At 39.1% G+C, this 13,170-nt stretch overlaps 1 protein-coding gene and 1 long non-coding RNA gene across 14 annotated transcripts in view; one reads left to right on the plus strand and one right to left on the minus strand.

The window, feature by feature from the left end:
• MAP3K13 (mitogen-activated protein kinase kinase kinase 13) overlaps positions 1-13,170 on the plus strand; it is a 176,386-nt gene that overhangs the window by 79,601 nt on the left and 83,615 nt on the right. The gene's annotated exons all lie outside the window — the stretch shown is intronic.
• The window catches only part of LOC146397643 (uncharacterized), a 93,867-nt gene that overhangs the window by 15,030 nt on the left and 65,667 nt on the right, over positions 1-13,170 (minus strand). Inside the window, exon 2 of the long non-coding RNA XR_014824502.1 lies at positions 8,155-8,262. This is a non-coding gene — a long non-coding RNA (uncharacterized LOC146397643). The remainder of the gene's footprint in view (positions 1-8,154; positions 8,263-13,170) is intronic.

Below are 13,170 nucleotides of genomic sequence, written 5' to 3' on the forward strand. Positions count from 1 at the left end.
CACGCTGGCTGTACTTGGCCTAGATGTAGCTGACAGGAAAAATCCTAAGACATAGAGAGCAATATACCGGGCGTGGGAGAACAGCTGAAGGGAATGGTTGGGAGACCAGGGTGAAAATGCAGATTGGCAGTTGTAGAATTGGCAGTTGTAAAAGTTTTGGCATCCATTTAACAACAAGTATTATTGAGTATTTACTGTGTGTTCTGGGTACTGGGGACCCAGCAGTTTAAAAAAAAAAAAAAAAGACAAAAATTCTTGCTCTCTTGGAAGCTTATTTCATTGGGGAAGACAAGCAATGAATAAATAAATTATATTTAGACAGTGATAAGTGTTAAGGAGAGAAATAAAGGTGGGAGGGGAATAGAGAATGCTGAAGGGTGGGGTAAAATCAAAAAAAGGGACAGGGACCTTTTCATCCTTTGGCTTATGTGCAGATATAGATTCCTCAAGGAGATTCGGGAACTTTCAAACTGAGGAGTGGGTAGCTGACATGCCAGGCACTTTGGGTATATAAAGAGAGTGTCTTCTAGGTACTAAAGCTCAGATTGAGTATTTAGTATTAACTTTTTGTTCAGCACTTTATCCTCCATGCCTGGCACAGAGTAGACACTTCATAAACACTTGTTTATTGGACGAGTATCTTTTTTTTTTTTTTTTTTTTTTTTTTGGATTGGTGATTTTTCCACTGGTTGGAGGCCAGAGTAGGAATAGTGCTTGGGAAAGTTTTTCAAACTTTGCTTGCTGCCCTATTAGGATGGATCCTTGTAAGTACACATGTGGATATGTGTGAGGGGTGTGTCGTTCCAAAATGTCACAACCGAGAATCATTGCATAGGGAGGGATGGTTAACAAGGAGGATGTGTGCTAGTGTTCAGATGAATTGGACAGAGAACTGTCAGTGTAAGGAATACTGGATACTCTTAAATTTCTTTCGCTTTTTACACTTCAGCAGGAGATTCACATGCACCATCTTAAACAGAGGGCGAATTGAATCATTGGTGTATACTAAAGTTTTTAACAATGAGGTTCTATTATGCAACCATTTACCTAGTTTCTTTCTTTACCTAAAAAGTTATTTATTTTAAAATGGATAAAATCAGCATGTTTTCCATTTCCCTACTGTGAGGCACAATGAGGCAATGGAAGAAGAATTGGACAAAAACTGTAAGGGCCTATGTGACAGTCTCAGGTCATCCTTGGTAAGATTCCAATTCTCTCAGCTTTTTAAAAATTTTCCGGAGTTCCCATTGTGGTGCCGTGGTTAACGAATCTGACTAGGAACCGTGAGGTTGCGGGTTCGATCCCTGGCCTTGCTCAGTGGGTTAAGGATCCGGCATTGCCGTGAGCTGTGGTGTAGGTCGCAGACGCGGCTCAAATCCCATGTTGCTGTGGCTCTGGTGTAGGCTGGTGGCTATGGCTCTGATTTGACCCCTAGCCTGGGAACCTCCATATGCCGTGGGAGCAGCCCTAGAAAAGGCAAAAAAAAAAAAAATATATATATATATATATATAAATAAGTAAAAATTTTCCTCAGCTTAGGTTTTAATGTATGAGATGAAGGAATTGTTCTTAGTGGTCTCAAATGCCCTTTCTAACTCTAACGTTGTTAAGATTCTTGAAATCTGGTTATTACATACATCAGATAGGCAAGTGACAATTTGTAGACCATCTGGTTAAAATCTACCTTTATTCCAACTTTTTGTGGTATTTTATAGACATTTAACCTCCATGGGATGCTGCTATAGCAGAGGAGGAGAAAGTGTCAGGTATGTTTCAGATGGAGATATCTGAGTGACATAGAAAGGTTAAATCATTTTCAGATTTACCTGGGGACTTCCTCATACAGAGGAAATAGAGTCCTGTTGAGATTTGACTGTCCCACCTTTAGAGATGCTCATTATAAATGTTGTCTGGGCCATTGTTCTTTGTAGTCAAGAGAGAGCTTCCATTAGAGTAGTTATTTGGTGGTCTGAACTAATAGGGCTTGTGGCAACAGATAAACTGATAACCTCAGTTTGGTTGTGTTTTGTAGCCTCTTCCTTAATCTGACTTTTATTAGTGCTCTTAAGAAGCAAAATTCCTCATATTAGCTCTTTGTCTCTCACTACCTCATATGAATCTCTATTTCAAACTGAAGCCTGGGGAAGGATGAAAGTCTGCAGTGAACAAGAAAATGAAGACCCACTACATTCATAAATGGTTTAAGCAGGCTTCAAAAAAATAAGATTTGGTTATTTTGTATGAGAGTTGCTAGCCTTTGAAAAGTATTCTTTTTACAATTCTCCAAATAACAAGTTGGTTGATAGATTGGTGTTTGTTGTTGTTGTTGTTTTTATGACCGCAGCTGCGTCATGTGGAAGGCAGCTCCTAGGCTAGGGGTTGAATCGAAGCTGCAGCTGAGGCCTACGCCACAGCCATAGCAACATCAGACCCGAACCACATCTGTGATCTATACCACAGCTTGCAGCAACACTGGATCCTTAACCCACTGAGCCAGGGATTAAACCCACATCTTTACAGAGACTATGTCAGGTTCTTAACCCACCGAGCCACAGTGGGAACTCCTAGATTGTTGTTTTGAGTTTATAGATTTTGTCAAAGAAAAAAGATAAATTTTCACTTTTAATTTTTATAATTATAAAACAGAAAACCCCATTTTTGTTTGTGTGCTCATTTCCTACAGTCTAAAATTTTTCTTGTATCCTTTTTCATTTGTATATAGTCAAGCAGAGAGGTCTAATGTCTAGTCCTAACAGCTGTAGTAATTTCATCTAGTGGTTCCATTTAGTAACAATACTTTTATGTGTAGTAGGTTAAAAACATCTTGCAAAAAGCAGTCCTATATTACAGGGAAACCCTAAGAGAATGTGTAGTAATTATAGTTTTAATTATTTAAAAAATTTAAGGAAAAACAATGTAGGACTTCCCACTGACAGATGGTAATTGTCTTCAATGTGCTACTTTGTACTGGGAATTCCTGGGCTGTGGGTAGGAGCTGAAGTGAGCAGAACCAGGAGGATATTTTCATGAAAAAATTTAGATTCCAGAAAGGCCAGAGAAGTGAAAGAATGAGTTGATTAATAGTGAACCACTTAGGAAGTAGCCAAAGACAAGGGAGGGAAGAAAGGGAGTGGAGAAGAAGGGAGGCAGAGCCCAAGGAGACTGTGGCAGAGCTGATGGCTCACCTGCCTGGGCAGGTGGCAGCCAGGACAGCAGTTTGTACCTTAAACCAAAGAGAATGGATCTGAGACCCAGACTGAAACAGACTCTTAGAGTCCTAAAGAGGGCTGTCACAGTTGCTATTACTAAGGAGGGCTCAATTTGAGAAATAAGCCCTCTGAGGCTTCTTATTACCCCTGAGGCACTGTGCCTGCATTTCTAGTAGCTGTCCCTTCTGCCTTTAATGGGACACATTAGGCTATCTGCAGGCTTGGATAGCCGTGGATAATTGAGATTAGTGAGATCAAGCCCACCAAAACACAAAGCCATGATTGCTTTTTCCAGAGAAAATAATCCTTTGATTAAAGTGAGATTAAGCTTTTTACCAATTACTCACCAATTATCTCCTCTCACATAACAAATTCAAATACACATACATACTAAGGAGAAACGGATGCAACATACCTTTGGGTTTTCCAGTCACTACTAGACCTGAATTACATACTCATTTTAACTCTTTGCTAAGCATAAAAACTCCTGGGAAATACCCACCTGATATTGCAGCTTCTGGGGTTCAGGAGCCAATCTGAACAGAAATGTTACTACTTAGCCAGGTTCTCCCTCCTCATCCTCTCCTCCTATTTCTGGCCATTTTTGAACAGAACCCCTTCCATCTGTTTGTCTAATCAAAAATAACTGAACATTTGCTTTATACTGCTTGTGTTAATGATCAAAGCTGGGCCCTAATCTAATCCTTAAATTTTCTCAGAGCCCTGGAAACCAGAGCAGATTTCTTGGAGAAAGAAAATCAATCACATAATCCTTTATATTTTCTTAATCCTTTGCATGATCTTTTCTCCAATCAGGCCTTCTGCCATAACACACCGAAACAGTACTCACTCCCCATCATCTGCTCTCCTTTGATCAAAAAAGGTTATCTACATTGATAAGGATTTCTTTTAACTGAATCTTTTTACCTTTGCTACTGGCTTTTGTTTGTGCTAAACTGCTCTTGCCACAGATTGCCTTTTTCCTGCTTACTCTGTAAAAGACCTTGGAATGGTTTTAAAAAACAAAGAATGGTTAGCCACCCAGATTCTAATAGCCTTGAACCAGATCTGGAAAGTAAAGAGGAATAACCAAGAGAACTTGACTCTTAAGGCAGAACAAAGGGGCCCGAAGTTTAAGGAGAAAGAAGGCACGTCAAGGAAGTACCTGTTCAGGAGACTGTACTGCCCTGAAGCTTTGCCAAGCTCATGAGCGATATGAAATGGTCATTGTGATTTATCCGAAATGCATATGGCTTGTACCCAAAAAATGTCTTTATGCTGGAGAAGAGTTATGTGTTTGAATTGACTGGGCTGAACTTGAAGATTCAGGATGAGGAAACTGTGGTTTCAAGTTTTTTCTAAGAGAAATCTCCAGTTTATTCCTGAATCATCATAGCCTAGGATTTGCCTAAGACTAAAATCTTTAGGGCTTTGTCTTGGGACCTATCCTTCTATTGTACAGATATTATTTTTCACCACAAAAAACTAAAAGGTAAAAAACGATGTGTTTCTTTGACACTTTTACCAAGCAGATTCTCTTATTTTGGAATGTAATGAATAAAATAGTTTATGAACTACTCAATAGTTTATGAACTACTCAAGAATTTTTTTCTAGCTACTTAAATTGTAGATTCTTTTATAGGGGGTGCCAAAATACAAAAAAAACAAAAAAAACAAAAAAAAAAAAAAAAAAAAAAAACAAAAAACAAACAAGCAAAACAGAAACAAAAAACTTTTGTTTTTCAGTTGACCCATCCACATTAGCCTCCTCTCCATCAGCCTTGACTAGGTTTAACCAACCTGACTAGCTTACCTGCCTCAAAACCTGGCCTTGGAGTTCCCGTCGTGGCGCAGTGGTTAACGAATCCGACTAGGAACCATGAGGTTGCGGGTTCGGTCCCTGCCCTTGCTCAGTGGGTTAACGATCCGGCATTGCCGTGAGCTGTGGTGTAGGTTGCAGACGCGGCTCGGATCCCACGTTGCTGTGGCTCTGGCGTAGGCCGGTGGCTACAGCTCTGATTCAACCCCTAGCCTGGGAACCTCCATATGCCGCGGGAGCGGCCCAAGAAATAGCAACAATAACAACAACAACAAAAGACAAAAGACAAAAAAAAAAAAAAAAACCTGGCCTTATACAGTGAGAAGGATTTTTTTTTTTTTTTTTTTTTTTGGTGAGCTGTAAATTGATTATATTTCTCTCCTTTCTGCAAAAACAAGTTGCATTAGCAATTTAAAAACATTAATCCTCTCGAGACCTACTCATGAACCACTTAATGCAGTACTCAAAGTGTCCTGAGACCAGGAGCACCAGCATCACTTGGGAACATGTCAGAAATGCGCATTCTCAGGCCCAACCCTGAACATCTGTTCTGAATCTGAAGTGCATCTCTTTTAACAAGCTGGCTAGGCGATAATAAAGTTTGAGAATTCTTGATTTATAGCTGAGCTTCTCATACTTTTTAAAAATTTATTTTTAATTTTTTATTAGAGTTGATTTGCAATGTTCTGTCAATTTCTACTATACAGCAAAGTGACCCAGCTTATATATATGTAAGAATACATATATATTCTTTTTCCCACATTATCCTCCATCATGTTCCATCACAATTCTCATACTTTTAATATTCATAGGAATCACATGAGGATTTTGTTAAATACCAGATCTCTGCTTCACTTAATCTGGGGTAAATTTGTCAGCATTTTTTTTTAAATTTATTTTTATTTTTTTTTTTGTCTTTTTGCCATTTCTTGGGCCGCTCCCGCGGCATATGGAGGTTCCCAGGCTAGGGGTCTAATCGGAGCTGTGGCCGCCAGCCTACGCCAGAGCCACAGCAACGCAGGATCCAAGTCGCATCTGCGACCTACACCACAGCTCACGGCAACGCCGGATCTTTAACCCACTGAGCAAGGGCAGGGACCGAACCCGCAACCTCATGGTTCCTAGTCGGATTCGTTAACCACTGCGCCACCACGGGAACTCCTGTCAGCATTTCTAATTAGTTCCCAGATGCTGCTGCTGCTGCTGCTGGTTCTAGGACAACACTTTGTAAGGAGCAAGGATCTGAGGAATTGGCACAAGCTACTCCAAGACCTCTGCAATAAGGAGGCTCTATCAAAATTATAACTATCTCTGTATTTCTGGGGACATACTCAGAAGTAGAATAAGTGGAATAATAAGAAGTCTTATGCATAGACATATTAATCACAACATTATTTTAATTGAAAGAAAAAGAAATAGCCTAACTATTCAATAATAATATAGATAGTTGATACCCATTATTCTCAGATTCTGTATTTGAATGCACCTGGTCACTAAACTTATATTTAACCCCCAAATCAATTCTTGCCAGCACTCTTACAAAAGGTCATTTTCAGGCATGAGCAGAGTAGTAAAAATTTTGAGTTGTCTGAAGTATACACTCCCAAGTGAAAGAGAGCAGTGATGTTCTCTACCTTCTTGTTTCCGTGCTCATACTGTAGCAAGTGTCTTTCTCAAAGTGATTTAGTGCCCTCTTTTTCATATTTGCATGCTTTTTGTTGGTGATCTCCCTGTTTAGAAGAGCCCCCAAGTGTAGTGTGGAAGTGCTACCTGGACTTCCTATGAAGGCTGTGATTGGCTGAGAAAAACAGCTTAATTTAGGCATAAATGTTGGCTAATTATTGTGCTGTTAGCTGTGAGTTCAGTGTTAATGGATCAACAATGTATATTAAAGTGTCATTAAACAAAGACACACATAAAACAAGGTTGTGTATTGATCAGTTGGCGAAAATGTTATGTCCAGGGGCTCACAGAAACCTAACGCTATATTTCCCCTAGAAGCAGTGGTTCAGTATTCACTAATTCATTGTTTGTGATGACTTTATATAGACCATAACTATCACAAATAACAAGAATAACTGTAGTTAACAGCCAATTGATAGAGTATTTGCTGCCTTTTAAAACTGACGGTAATGAAATCAACATGAAAAATAAATATGATGTAGTTGTCAGAGAAAAGAAACGGGAGACAAAGTTGCAAGTACAGCACAATTAGAGTTAACATGTAAAATTTTTCAAGTGAAAAATTGAAAGAAGTACACCAAAATTTTGTGAGTTCCGGCGAATGAGTAACTTTTTCTTTGTTTCTCAAATTTTTATAATATTATTACATTACGTTTATAGTGGTACACTTTAAAATTTGTATCCTACTAGTTCTTTCAGAGACATAAGGTACTGAGAGGCACCGCCTATTCTCCTCCTTAAGAGGCAGGGGCAATACATTCCAGTTGAGGAATTGACCCTCTGAGGAAAGATCTTATTAACATTAGTATGAGACAGTATGTTAAACCAGATAAAAATTGTTCCAAGTCACAATGTGAATATCCAAGAGAAATCCAGAATTATAAAACACTGGCAAAGGTAAATTAGCTACTTGATAGATACTACTGGAACCATGCTTTGTAAATCATTTGTCTTGCCTAATCATAGCTTTTCTGATTTCTCTATATTTTCTATTCTTTTATCATGGTTAAGAGCTTGGCTTCTAAAATTAGAGAGTTGAAAAATAAAAATAAAAATAGGAGCTCCCTCGTGGTGCAGTGGGTTAAGGATCCAGCGTTGTCACTGCAGTGGTTTGGGTTGCTGCTGTGTGCATGAGTTTGATCCCTAGCTTGGGAACTTCCAATGTCATGGCAAAAAAATAAATAAATAAATAATAAAAATAAAATAAAATTAGGGAGTTGAGACCTGGCGGTTCTGTTTATTAGCTATCCAAGTTATTAAATGTCTCTGAGTTTCCCCCATGTATATAATAGGGATAATTCTAGAACTTGTGACTGTTAAATGAAAGGCTGAGTACAGTGCATAAGATACATGGAGCCCTGAATAAATGGTAGTCGCTATTATATATGAGCTTCGTTCCCTCCACTGATTGTCTGGCATGTAAAAAATGCTCTCAGTCAATACCTGGAGAAATTTAAGAAGAAAGGAAGGGAGGGAGGGGTGGTAAAGGGAAAGGGAAGGAGAGAAAAAGAAAAAAGAAAAATAGTATTCCTTTCCACAAATATACACAGTCTACTTGAAAAATTAACACATAAACTGTAATATATTATAGTAGAACAGTGGTTCTCAAACATTTTTGTCTTGGGACCAAAAAACTTTATTGAGATTTCTAAAGGGCTTTTGAGGGTTTTTTTTTTGGGTGGGGGGTTAGTATGAAATATGAAAGATTTTAATTACAGCTTTTATTAATATAGGTAATATAATAAGGATTGTTTGACAAAACTGCCTAGTAAGTTTTGTTTTGTTTTGTTTTTTTTATTACTCAATGAATTTTATTACATTTATAGTTGTACAACGATCATCACAACCAAATTTTATAGCATTTCCATCCCAAACCCTCAGTGTATCCCCCCAGCCCCCAGCCTGTCTCATTTGGAAAACATAAGTTTTTCAAACTCTGTGAGTCAGTGTCTGTTCTGCAAAGAAGTTCATTGTGTCCTTTCTTTAGATTCCACATGTAAGTGATAGCAATTGATTTTGGTGTCTCATTGTCTACTGACTTCACTTAGCATGATAATTTCTAGTTCCATCCATGTTGCTGCAAATGCCATTATTTCTTTCCTTTTAATGGCTGAGTAATATTCCATTGTGTATATGTACCACATCTTCTTTATCCACTCCTCTGTCAATGGGCATTTAGGTTGTTTCCATGTCTTGGCTAGTGTATATAGTGCTGCACTGAACATTGGAGTACATGTGTCTTTTTGAGTCATGGTTTTCTCTGGACAGATGCAAAGCGCTTTTGTTTATGCAGTATTTACCATAGTAAAAATTAAAACTGAGAAAAAATTTTATTATTAACCAATTTATTTTTTAAAAAACTATTACACATTCACATAAATAACTTTTATGTTTCATAAAAACATAGGTTTTTATGAAAAGTAACTATAATTTCCACACCTTCAAAATTTTTTTGTGAGGAAAGTGGCATTATAAGAAGAGATTTTCTTACAAATCTTTTCATGTCTGACTTAGTAGATTAAAAAGCTGGATTCGGAGTTCCCATCGTGGCGCAGTGGTTAACGAACCCGACTAGGAACCATGAGGTTGCGGGTTCGGTCCCTGCCCTTGCTCAGTGGGTTAACGATCCGGCGTTGCCGTGAGCTGTGGTGTAGGTTGCAGACGCGGCTTGGATCCCACGCTGCTGTGGCTCTGGCGTAGGCCGGTGGCTACAGCTCCGATTCGACCCCTAGCCTGGGAACCTCCATATGCCGTGAGAGCGGCCCAAGAAAATGGCAAAAAGACAAAAAAAAAAAAAAAAAAAAAAAAAAAGCTGGATTCCTTTATTTATTTATTTATTTATTTTGCCTTTTTCGGGCTGTACTTGCAACATGTGGAGGTTCTCAGGCTAGAGGTCAAAGCAGAGCTATAGCCCCTGGCCTATGCCACAGCCACAGCAAGGTCAGATCCAAACTGCATCTACAACCTACACCACGGCTCACTGCAATACAGGATCCTTAACCCACTGAGCGAGGCCAGGGGTCAAACCTGTGTCCTCGTGGATGCATAGTCAGATTTGTTTCCACTCAGCCATGACAGGAACTTCAAAAGCTGGATTCTTATCTCAGCTTCTGCTTTCAATCTATTATAATATCAAATGGCACGTGGTAGCCACTGGGAAATTCCACTGTAAGAATTTGTGGAATTATGAGTGTGAGTGAAGAAGGACAATATTGTCTTATTATTGTGAAAACAGTTCTTACCTCAGACCCCCTATGGTCTCAGGGATCCCCAGGAGGTCCCAGGGTGCACTGTGAGTGCCATTGTGTAGGGTGTGAGTGTGAAAATGGATCCAGAACGATAGCGAATATCAATATTGTGCTCATTATGTGTCAGATGCATGGGGAAGCCTCACAACAGCTCTCTGAGGTAGATGCCATTATTCTTGTCCCCAATTTCCAGATGAAACCAAAGCACAAAGATGATAAATTCCTCAAAGTGGAGCTAGCATTCAGTTTCAGATAGTCTGGCTCCAGGGTACAGACTCTTTTCTCTGCCACTGTCCTGCTTCCCTACTTGGGAACTGAGTAAGATGTGATAGAGAAGATGACATTTTTCTGAAAGGATATGTAAGAAGGAGGGTTTTATAAATAATCCTAAGAGAACACTTCATTGTTTCTAAATACAGAGCAGGATTTTATTCTCATGGAAGTTTTTAGCCTTCAGCTTTAACTAATAAGTTTCTTCTAAATCACTTTACACGTAGTTGTTTGTTTGTTTTTGTTTTTTTTTTTAATGGCCATACCCATGGCATGTAGGAGGTCCCAGGCCAGGGATTGAATCCAAGCCACAACTGTGACCTATGCCCCAGCCAGCAGCAAAGCCAGATCCTTTAATTCACTGTGCTGGGCCAGGGATTGAACCTGTGCCTTCGCAGCCATGTGAGCTTCTGCAGTCAGTTTCTTGGCCCATTGGGAACTCCTACACTTAGACTTTTTTCCCTTTCTCACAACTACATCAACAGTGTTCTTCTCCTACACATCCTAGTCTTCCAGGGTTCCTATGAGTTGCTGTCAGGTACTGCAATTTCAAGGCTAAAGACAGGATTTTTTCCCCCATTCTTAATTTTTTTATTGTGATAAATTTACAGTTAAACCATTTTAAAATGTACAGCTCAGTGGCATTAAGTATGTTTATATTGTTGTGCAACCGTCATCACCATCCATCTCCAGAACTTTTTCATGTTCCCAAACTGAACTGCTATACCCATTAAAGAACAATTCCCTATTCCCCTCTCCCCCTAGTCCCTGGGAAACACCATTCAACTTTATGTCTATGAGTTTGACTACTGTAATTAACTCATATAAGTGAAACCATACAGTATATGTCCTCTTGTGACTGGCTTATTTCACTTAGAATAATGTCTCCAAAGCTCATCCGTGTTGCAATGTATGTTAGAATTCCTTTTTAAGGTGGAATAATAAATTCAGAGTTTTGTTTAAGAATAAATCAAACAAAGGACATAAAGAAATATCAGTTAACAAAGAAGAAAAATAATGTAAAATATGATTTAAGGAAAATAACATCAACCTATATTATACTGCTTCTTATACCTTATTACAAAGCTAGTGTTTTCAACATTTATCCTAGAACTAATAATATTGCTTGGGTAATGATTTAGTAGGGGGGAGAGAGAGAGACAGAGAGAGAGAGAGAGAGAGAGAGAGAGGGAAAGAAAGAAAAAGAAAGAAAGAGAAAGAAAGAAAGAAAGAAAGAAAAAGAAAGAAAGAAAGAAAGAAAGAAAGAAAGAAAGAAAGAAAGAAAGAAAGAAAAAAGGGAGAGAGAGGGAAAAAAGAAAGGCAGGAAGAAAGAAAGAGAAAAAAGAAAGGCAGGAAGGAAGAACGGTTGGGCAATAGCTAGGCCCCATCATGTAAGCTATAGCCTTTTCTCATGATTCTGGTTGGTCTTTTTTTTCCTGCTCTCATTCCCTTTTTTCTATCAAAGAGGAAGTAAAACAAAACCCTCTTTCATGTCCTCTAGGAATGGCTAATTTATGGAACTGTTTACAATTTTAAAAGATGAGTTAAATATTTTTCTCTGACTCTATAAAATAAAAGCCTAAATAAATTGAAGTAGATTCTATCTGAGCATAACCTGTTCTTTTTTCATAGGTTGTTGGAGGGTGGTGGTGGTCATGGTCCTTGAGAAAGCTTTTATAAGAAAGTTTGGTATTGGAGTTCCCACTGTGGTGCAGCAGGTTAAGGACCCGGCATTACCACAGCTGTGGCACAGGTTATAGCTGTGGCTCAGATTTGATCCCTGGCGCAGGAGCTTCCATTTGCCTTGAGTGCTGCTAAGAAAGGGAAAAAAATAGTTTGTTATTATCCTGGGACCTTACAAAAAACTCAGCTTTCCGAATACTTTCTTGAATGACTACTATATGCTGATCGCTGTGCCGTGGGCTAGGAACACAGTGGTGAACAGCATAGTCACGGCACCTGCCCTCAAAGAATTTACAGACTAGGAGAGGAGATAGTTAAAGAGAATTCTCATACAGTGGTATGTGCTGTTAGGGGAGGGGTAGAGAGGTGAAGATACAGGCTGCTAGTGAAGGACATAAGTGGAGCATCAACTCAGACTTGAGGTATGCGGGAAGGAAATTGTAACAGACAGGATCCCTAAAGAGTAAGCAAGAGTCATGTGGAGACAGGTGTACAGAATGTGTTGCATGCAAAGCAGACTGTCTGTGTTAAATTCCAGAGGTGAGAGAGAAGGCAGTGAATTCAGAGAACTGAATTGAGTCTCGCTGGTGAATTGCAGGGCTGTCTCAAACATGAGCCTGGAAAATCACATCATGCCAAGAGGTTTGAACCTTATCTCGGGAACTGGAGTTTTACAAAGTTGAGTAGTATGTTCAGATTACATGCTAGAAGAAGCACTCTGGCCGTGGAGAGAATGGAATAGGATGGAGAAGCTAGAGACAAGGGTAAAGGGAGATTTGTTAAAATAACCTAGGCAAAAATTATGATGACCTGTGCTAGAGTCATTGCGATGGAGGGAAGTTCACAAATTCAAGAGGTATTCAGAATGTTAAAGGACACTTTTTAAAAGGGTAAAATAATTCATAAAAATATAAAATGAATCTTTCTTGTCTTATTTTAAATTTAGAGCCACACCCACAGTATATGGAGGTTCCCAGGCTAGGGGTCGAATTCCAGCTGTAGACGCCAGCCAACGCCAGAGCCACAGCAACGCAGGATCTGAGCTGCGTCTGCAACCTACACCACAGCCCACGGCAATGCCAGATCCTTAACCCACTGAATAAGGCCAGGGATCTAACCTGCAGCCTCATGGTTCCTAGTTGGATTTATTTCTGCTGCGCCACGATGGGAACTCCTAAAATGAATATTTGTGAAAGATGTTATTTAACTCAGTTAATGAGGGAACCAATAAGACATTATAGAGAAAATTCAAAGACCA

This window comes from Sus scrofa, chromosome 13 (assembly GCF_054392235.1).
Source record: "Sus scrofa isolate SSC_HxYL_T2T_F1_AM1 chromosome 13, Sscrofa_HxYL_maternal_Yorkshire_Landrace_v2.0, whole genome shotgun sequence".
Lineage (NCBI taxonomy): Eukaryota > Metazoa > Chordata > Mammalia > Artiodactyla > Suidae > Sus > Sus scrofa.